Source organism: Prionailurus viverrinus, chromosome A3 (genome assembly GCF_022837055.1).
Source record: "Prionailurus viverrinus isolate Anna chromosome A3, UM_Priviv_1.0, whole genome shotgun sequence".
NCBI classification, from domain to species: Eukaryota; Metazoa; Chordata; class Mammalia; order Carnivora; family Felidae; genus Prionailurus; species Prionailurus viverrinus.
Genome location: NC_062563.1, coordinates 39,271,406 through 39,281,126, shown reverse-complemented (window position 1 = coordinate 39,281,126; position 9,721 = coordinate 39,271,406). Strand labels below are relative to the sequence as shown.

Genomic DNA, 9,721 nt, shown 5'->3' with positions numbered 1-9,721 from the left:
GTTCGAGCCCCGCATCAGGCTCTGGGCTGATGGCTCAGAGCCTGGAGCCTGTTTCTGATTCTGTGTCTCCCTCTCTCTCTGCCCCTCCCCCATTCATGCTCTGTCTCTCTCTGTCCCAAAAATAAATAAACGTTGAAAAAAAAAAAAAATTAAAAAAAAAAAAAAAAAAAAAGAAAAAAAAAAAAAAATTTTAGATAATCAGATAGAAGTGGACTGCTATTTCAATCTGCAATTAAATACTTAAAAAAATTATTTATTTATTTATGTATTTTACACCCCAGCGAGGTGGGACTTCTTTTCATAAACTGTACTTCTAGCAAGGGCCAGGGTCAAGTTAAACTTCTGGTCTGGGGACCATAGAGCTATTGCTTTACTTCTTTCAATTTTTGCTTCCTAAAACAGGTTGAAAGGTGGTTGGTTACTTGTTAAAGGACTCTTGTTAATAGTTACAAAGAAACATTAGAGGGATTACATTGTTGCTGGATCTTGATCTTGGATGCTACGTGTAAAAGAAAGGTTATTCACACTTTTATTGTCCCCAGGGCAGGGCTAGCTCTCACCTCCCATATGGAATCCGGGCAGAACTGTAGTTTTCCCTACTGTATGGGGCCGGGCGGGGGCGGGGGGGGGGGGGGGCTGCAAAGACAGAGTAAAATTAAGTTCTGAAGTGTCACTTCATTAAATCATGGCTGCTCTAATTTCATGTCCTATCACATCGCTGGTCTGCCAAACCACTCGGATCAGTTAACAGTCACAGGACGCCGGCTCACTAAGAGGCTGGTTGAGGGGAGATAGGCAACAGCGCCTGCGCAGCTCAGAACTAAGCTCCAGGTGAACTCCACGCAGAACTTCTGCTGCCAGGTGAAACGTTCGCTAGCAGTGGGCCGAGTCAGATCAGCGCGTGGGCGTAAGCTTCCGGCCACGTGGCTAGGCGCATGCCCAATGGAAAAGCTTGACGTAAGCCCCGCTTCCTCACCCTGGCAACGGGAGGGTGACTACTTCCGGTGCTGTGAGGGCTCGGGGCTGACGCGGGTGAGTGTCCCTCTTTCTCACGCTGTCCGCGCTGCTGCAGCCGCGGCGGCGCTGCCTCTGTCCAGGCCCCGTACGCTCACCGGGACATCCTCTCCGGGGCCGGGAGGGGGCGGCGCGCATGATGCCCACTTGCCTGGGGCGGTGCTGAAGGAGCGGATCCGGGACGTCCCTCGGCCCCTCGGTCGCGCGTGGCGCCCGTGTCGGTCCCCTTCTCAGCGTTGGCTCCAGCTTGGCGGTCTCGTTCCTTCCCCGAGGAAGGGGCTGTCTGTGTGTGGGCAGTCCTCACTGCCCTTCACTCACTTTGCAGTGCGGGCTGCGGGGTTCTCCGAGTCGGAGGCTCGCAGAGACCCGAGAGTGTGCGCCCTAGTCGTGCGTGGCGGGTTGGGGCCAGGGCAGCCCCGTGGTGTAAGAGGCCTGGTTAGGGTCCGTCAGGACGTTAGCATTTGCTGCTCAGGCGGCGGCGGAGGAAAGGACCGAGAAGATGGAGAGGGTGGAAAACTGGAGCTGGAGCAGCCCTGGAAATAGAGGGCATCGTGTTTCCGGAAGGAGGGAGTTTAACTTGACTCGCCTCTGTAGGGGAGGGGAAAGGAAAGGTATTTTCGGGACCATGTGACTGAGATCGTTGAATACTAACCTAAGGAATTTTTATGCACTCGGGAGTTAAAACAGTTTCCTTTTTTGTTTGTTTTAAATAAAGCTCCACCCCCACTCGTAAAAAGCAGTGCATGCTTATTAAAGAATATCTGGAGAACGCAGAAATAATTATAAAGAGGTCACCTGTAGTTTTACCAACCCAGCATTTTGATCCCTTTCCTTTTTTTTTAATAGCAAATTCTCAACCTATTTGTGATTATAGTGTGTGTGTGTATAAAGTGTGGTTATAACCAAAAAGCATAATTTTTGTACATTGCATCCATTGCATAGATCTTTTTTTCCCTTTAGATATAATTAACATACCATAGACCCATCCTTTTAAATTGTAAATTTCATTGTTTTTTTACTATACTGATAGAGTTGTGCACCTATCACCACTATATAGTTCCAGAACATTTTCATCATCTCCAAAAGAAACTGTCCATTATAATCACTTCCCGTTTTAATCCACTTTTGTGTCTATTGATTTTCCTATTCTGGACATTTCATGCAAATGGAACTATATAATATGTGGCCTTTTGTATCTGCCTTCTTTTACTTAGCATAATGTTTTCAAGGTTCATCTATGTTGTATTATGTATCAGTACTGCTTTCCTTCTTAATGGCTGAATAATATTCCATTATATGAATATGCCACGTTTTGTTTATCCATCATCAGTTGGATATTTGAATTGAATTCTCTTTTTGACTATTATGAATAATTCTGTAAACATTCAGGTACAGGTTTCTGTGTGGTTATAGGTTTTCAGTTCTTTTGGGTATATATCTAGGAGTGGAAATGCTGGGTCATATGGTAACTACATTGAACTTTTTGAGGAGCTGCCAGATGTTTTCCAAAGTGGTCTGTCCAGCAGGATAAGAGGGTTCTGATTTCTCCATATCCTTGTTGGCACTTATTATCTATCTTTTGAATTATAGCTATGCTATTGCTTATGAAATGGTATCTCACTGTGGTTTTGATTTCCATTTCCCTGATGGCTAGTAATGTTGAGCATCTTTTCATATGCTTATTAGTCTTTTTTGTATCTTTGGAGAAATGTCAGTCTAATTCCTTTGCTCATTTTTATGTTGAGATTTTAAAAACTTTGATATTATATGAGTTCTTTATATAGTCTGGAGGCAAGTCCTTTATCAGGTATATAATTTGCAGTGGTTTTTTTTTTTTTTTTCTTTCCATTTTGTGGGGTTTCTTTTTGCTTTTTGAATAGTGTCCTTTGAAGTATAAACGTTTAACCTTTTGGTGAATACTAATTTATTTATATTTTCTTTGGTTGCTTGTGCTTTTGGTGTCCTATGTAACCATTGTCAAAGGCAAGGTTATGTTTTTTCCTAAGAATTTTATAGTTTTAGTTCTTACATTTAGTTCTTGATCTGTGTATATCAAGGAATAGGTGGGTAGGAATAAGTAGGATTCCAAGTTCATTCTTTTGCATGTAGCTATTCAGTTTTTCCAGCACCATTTGTTGAAGACTCTCCTTTCCTCATTTAATGGCCTTGGTACCCTTGTTGAAAACATATTGACCATAAATAATAGAGGTTATCATTTGTTAACCATTTTTCTATGTTGGATATTTAGGTCACTCCCAGATTTTTGTTTTTCTATATTATCCTGTGTTAAACACAGCATAAAAGACATAAAGTCTTTTTTGTGTTTGAAGTTATTTTGGTAGAAAGTGTTCTCAAAATTGAAATTACTGGGTCAAAGATGAAATAAGTCTGTTTTGGAGCTCATTGAATGAGGCATTAAACCTTCAGTGTCATGATGTTAAGAGTGGCAAAGTGTTTCTTTATCCATCAGTTGCTATAGCTTAAGGGCTGTATTTCTACAAAAGCCTTTTGCTATAAGATGAATGTATTCCCTGATTTATTATTCTTTCAACTGTTTCTAAAAGACTAAATAAATCTAGAGTGAAAAACTTCAACACCAGGGGCAAACAGGACATGCAATAGTTTTCTAAGTGGTGTAAAGAAAAAAAAAAGTGTCATCACATGCAGTAGGAAAATAAAAGTCTTTGAGAGAAATGGGGTCAAGATTTAGACCTTAAATCAGTGTCTTCAAAGTCCCTAGAGCAGAAACAATGTTTTATTCTGAGTTTTCTTTTCTGGCCTTGATAATCAGATTAATTTACATTCATCTTAGTCTCAGAGATGGCTAACTTAAACCTGTAGATAGTACATGGTTAAAAAAAAAAATCAAATACATAAAGCTATTAGAAAATCAAGTTTTCCTTTCATCTTTGCCCCTCAGTCTCCCAGTTCTCCTTAGAGGTATCCACAGTATTATTGTTACTTGTGCTTTAGTGTAGACTAGTTCATACAGAGTATCTCTGGAAAGGTAGTGTATACAAAATTACACATTTTAAGTCTCCTGATACTTACTGACGAATTCCTTTTCAAATGGTTACATCAGTTTATGGGGGGTGTACAGTGCTAGTTAGGAAGATTTCATTTTTATTTGTATTTTTTTGAATATTCTTCCCTTAATATTGGATATCGAGTTTATATTTCCTATTTTGCGTATTGTCTGTTCATGTCTTTTGGCATGCTATTCGTTTTGATTGGAGTTGTCCTTTTATGAGATTTATTTTGGCAGCCTTTTGTAGTTGGTTGTTTTACAATAGTCTGGATTTGGGGAGAAAAGTTAAAATGCTTTTTGTAACATTTATGCTAAGAGGTATGTGAGCTGAACAAGGGTCAAGGCAGTAGGGAAAAGGAAGTTAAATGCTTGAGGGAGAAACTTATAGACTTGGAAAGTAGGTATAGTCCTAGATGACATGAAGGTGTGTTAGAAAAAAATTAGTGCTATTAAGCAAAATAAGGAGTAATGTGTAAAGAACTAGATTTCTATGGAAAGATGAGTTTGTTTTGGGTAGGCTAAGAGTGAAGAGGATCCAGGTTGAGCTATGCAGGAGACTTGTGGCTAGAGCTCAAGAGACAGGATAAATAGTTGCAAATCATCTGATTTACTGAGGGATGATTGTTTTGAAAGATTGGCAGTGGATGAAATTGCTCAAATTTGAGAACTGGTCCATGGACAGGGAGTCATGTAAGAGGATAAAGTTGGGAAGGGTCAGAGGGCCATGAAGAGCAGGGGATCTAGGAGATCTCTAGGGGATCTAGAGAACAAGGGTTGTGAGCAGAAAAGGCCATTAAGTTTGGTAACTTGGAAAAGATACAATTTATGTGAAGCAGGAAGTTTGTTTTTTTCCAAATAGCTTTATTAAGATAGAGTTCATTTATCATATAATTTATCCACTTAAAGTGTACAACTCAGTGGTATTTAGTATATTCAGAATTGTGCAACCATCACCACAATCAGTTTTAGAACATTTTTATTGCCATCAAAAGAAAGCCCGCCCCCATGAGCAGTCACTCTCCAATTCCCCTTTAGCCTCCCAGCCCAAGGCAACCATTAATCTACTTTCTGTCTCCTTAGACTTGCCTACTCTGGACATTTCACATAAATGGAAGCATACTATATGCAGCCTTTTGTGTCTGACTTCTTTGATTGTTTTCAAGGTTCATTCATGCCATACTATGTATCAGTACTTATTTTTTCTAAGGCTAAATAATATGCCATTATATGAATGTACCATATTTGCTTATCATCAGTTCTTGGACATTTGAATTGTTAATCATTTTTTGACTATTATAAATAATTCTGCCCAAGACATTCATGTACAGTTTTTTTGTGTGGCTATGTTTTCAGTTCTCTTGAGTATATACCTAGGAGTGAAATTATTGGGTCATATGCTAACTTTGTTTAATTTTTGACATAACTGTTGCGGAGGATGGACAAGTTGCCAGTGTTTGTTAGAAACAATAAAATGAATTTTAATATCATCACTAGTGGAAAATTGCAAAATGTCCATATTCAGGTATATTACTCATAAATAAAAGCATTATAAAAATTAACCATATAATTGTTTTCTGTTGTGTAAAACTATAACATGTTTGTGCATCTCCTTTCATTGGAAACTTTGTGTGCTGAATGTTACCTCAAAGCTTGGCTGAAATGTTAGACATTTTTCTTGTGGATCAATATAATGATGTAAGTATGCTTCATCAATTTCAAATAATGATTTGTAACAATTAGTACAAATGTGATAAAAAATAATCCCAGGGATATTTGATGTTAGTCTACAGAAATGATTTAGTTTTTACTCCTTAGTCTGAACTGTAGGGGTCAAACACTATGATCTTTTTTTTTTTTCCTTTTTCTTTGTTTTGTTTTTTTTTTTTTTTTTTTTTTGGATTACCTGTAGTTTGTGTGGCCTCAGAAGTTCAAGATCCAGAAAAACAAAAACAGACTTCTTGGGCAGTATTGTTGGTTTGGCCATGTTTTTGTCTATTCCTGCCCTAGGTGGGATGAGTATTGAGAAGTTTCAGCATATGACATTTCCCCCCTTACTGAAGTTTTTAAGTGAGATCTCATAGGCTTGCTCTATTTTGGAACTTGGATTTAGCTAGTTACTTCATGTTTCCATAAAAAAAAAAAAAAAAAAAAAAAAAGAAAAGAGGTTTTTTTTTTTTTTTTGTAAATAATATGTTTAGATTTTTAAGAATTGAAAGGTATAAATTATGAACAATAAATTTCCACCCCACTTTTGTCCATTAGTCATTCAAATCTACTTCTGGTGGCCACTATTATAGTATTTTTTTTGGCATATTCTTGCAGATTTGTACTTTGCGTATATATTTAGCTGTATTACTTTTTCCCCATTCCCTCAAAATATGGTATTGCATGTACATCTGTACTATGCCTTTTTTGCTTACCAAAATATCTTTAAGATTAGTTAATCTGTATTTCTTTATCAAGAGTATTCTCATTTTTTCCAAAGGATGCTTTTATTTTTAACCACTTACATTAAGACATATTGTTGGTTCATATTTTTACTATTGCAAATAATCCTTCAGTGTGCATTCCTAATTTTGATTGATTTTGCCAAATTGCTCTTGTTCAGTTCTGTCATCTTTAGGTTACTACTATAGTGTGTGAGAACTCCTGATTCTCAATTGCCTCAAAACGTGATATAATTTGGATGTTGGCCAACCCAAGTTAAAAAATGGCATTTGGGTGTAGTTTTGTTTTGTATCTTTCTTTTGAGTGAGGTTTAGCCTTTTTTGATCTGTTTAAACCGTTGTATAATTTTTCTATGAACTGGGATTTGCCCATTTGCCCTTTGTTGTCTTTTTTTTTTTTTTTTAAGTCTTTTGTTGGAACTCTTTATTTATTAGGTCAGACCTTTAATAGGTTTTGAGTTAAACAAAAACTGATGTTGGAGTAGAAGTTGCTTCATTTCTAATTGAACTCAAAACATTCCGGTAACCATTGGGAGTTGGAGGCCAGAGTTGTACATTGGATAGCCTGTGTATTTAAGTTCCTTTCCTAGTCCAGCAGAACCTTCGGGCCAACATTTTTGGAGGAGTTTATGGAGATGCCATGATTAGCTAAATATATTTCAGATATTCTCTCTCTGAGGGATGGTAGATTGCTCAAGAAATAGCATATTAATTCATCTTCCACATTTTATTTTTTTCAGATAAGCCTGAGAAGCAATGTTTTTAAATCTCTCATATATATTAAAATGCTATTACATCAGCCTTATTCATTGTAAAATATAGGTGTTTCAGTTTCTTATTTATGAAAGAATGGATCTGATAATGGTGAGTCAGAGTAGCTTGAAGTTTAATAACTCATACTGCTTGGATGTGTGTTCATTTTAACTGAAACTCTTAATTTTCCGAGGCCTGAGTTTTCACTCCACCTGTGTTTGTGGGACTATTGGGCCTAAGCTCATTTCATGGCTGGGTCAGACATGATGGCATGTATGCTGATCATTTAAATTCCACTTCGAAAAAAAATTAAAAAAAAAAAATCCACTTGGTCAACTGACACATGAATAAGTAGTAACCAAAGTCAAATAAGTGAAATAACCAAAGAGAAATAACTAAATAACCTAAGTCAAATAAGTGAAGTCATTAGAATAGAATCCTTCCTTAGAAAGTCAGCAATAACCACAAAACAAAAACAAAAGCAGCATTTCAATTCATGTTTATTTAATCAATATCAGCATTCTTTTGTAATCCAAATTTTCTTCCTGCATTTATGAATATATATAAACATTTTAGTACAACAGCAAATATATTTTTTGATTTAAAACTATCTGTCCTTTAGGGACACCTGGGTGGCTCAGTCAGTTAAGCCTCCACCTCTGGTTTTGGCTCAGGTCATGATCTCATCCTTAGGGAGAGTGAGCCCTGCATTGGGCTGTGAATGGATGCGGAGAGCCTGCTTGGGATTCTTTCTCTCTCGTCCTCTCTGCCTCACCCTGCTCAGGCTAACACTGTCTCAAAGTTAATAAATAAACATAAAAAAACCTCTATTTGTCCTTTTTTAAAAAATATATATATATTTTAAAGCTTATTTATTTTGAGAGAGAGACAGTGTGAGTGGAGGAGCGACAGAGAGAGAGAGAGAGAGAGAGAGAGAACCCTTCTGTCAGGGCTATCAGCACAGAGCCCGATGTCAGGCTTGAACCCACGAATTGTGAAACCATCATCTGAGCTGAAACTAAGAGTTGGACGCTTAACTGACTGAGCCACCCAGGCGACCAAAAGCTATTTGTCCTTTAAATGAAATGTTCTGTGATAAAAATTCACTGGACTCTTTTTTTTCTATCAAACTTTTATTTTATTTTATTTTATTTTATTTTATTTTATTTTATTTTATATTTTATTTTACTTCATTTTATTTTACTTCATTTCATTTTATTTTATTTTTTTATTTTTTATTCTCAAGTGAGATAACATGCAGTGTAGTCCTGGTTTCAGTAGAATCCAATGATTCATCATTTACGTATAACACCCAGTGCTCATCCCAACTAGTGCCCTCCTTAAAGCTCATCAGCCATTTTACCCACCCCCACCAATCCTCAGTTTGCTGTCTGTATTTAAGAGTCATGGTTTGCCTCCCTCTCTGTTTTTATCCTATTTTTCCTTCCCTTCCCCATGATCGTCTGTTAAGTTTCTCAAATTCCACATGTGAATGAGAACATATGATACCCGTCTTTCTCTGACTGACTTATTTCACTTAGCGTAATACCCTCCAGTTCCATCCACGTAGTTGCAGATGGCAAGATTTCATTCTTTTTGATTGCCGAGTAATACTCCATTGTATATATATACAATATCTTCTTTATCCATTCATCCATCGATGGACATTTGGGCTCTTTCCATACTTTGGCTATTGTTGATAGTGCTGCTATAAACATGGCGGTGTGTGCTTCCCTTCTAAATAGCACACCTGTATCCCTTGGATAAATGCCTAGTAGTGCAATTGCCGGGTCGTAGGGTAGTTCTATTTTTAATTTTTTGAGGAACCTCCACACTGTTTTCCAGAGTGGCTGTACCAGTTTGTATTCCCACCAACACTGCAAGAGAGTTCCCGTTTCTTCACATCCTTGCCAACATCTGTTATTTCCTGAGTTGTTAATTTTAGCCACTCTGACTGGTGTGAGATGGTATCTCATTGTGGTTTTAATTTGTGTTTCCCTGATGATGAGCAATGTTGAACATCTTTTCATGTGTCTGTTAGCCATCTGGATGTCTTCTTTGGAAAAGTGTCTATTCATGTCTTCTGCCCATTTCTTCACTGGATTATTTGCTTTTTGGGTGTTGAGTTTGGTAAGTTCTTCATCGATTTTTGATACTAACTCAATGGACTCTTTTTAACCAAGAATTAAAAGAAGTTAAAATACTATATTGCAGTGCTTCTCAGACCACCTCTGGTGTAAAGAACCAACTTAAAAAAATTTTCAATCCATTGTTGACTATTTGTAAAGTGCAAAAGAACCAAAACCCCAAACCAAAGAACTAAACCCCAAGCAAAATGGAAGTATGGAACTGTGAATGAAAGATAAAAATAAAAGCTCAATTTTTTATTATATTTAATAGATAAAATTGCTTCAAAAATATAAACAGAACAAGGAAATAGAAAAAAAATTATACAAGTTGTACACATTGTTTATTGAAA

The 9,721-nt window shown here is 37.2% G+C and overlaps 1 protein-coding gene across 10 annotated transcripts in view; it reads left to right on the top strand.

Annotated features, from left to right (window-relative positions):
* Window positions 1-929: 929 nt before the first annotated feature.
* TASP1 (taspase 1) overlaps window positions 930-9,721 on the top strand; it is a 280,411-nt gene continuing 271,619 nt past the window's right edge. For all 10 annotated transcript variants that reach the window (XR_007150907.1, XR_007150904.1, XR_007150905.1 and 7 more), the window contains exon 1: window positions 930-1,032. The gene's annotated coding sequence lies outside the window, so the exon portion shown is untranslated. The remainder of the gene's footprint in view (window positions 1,033-9,721) is intronic.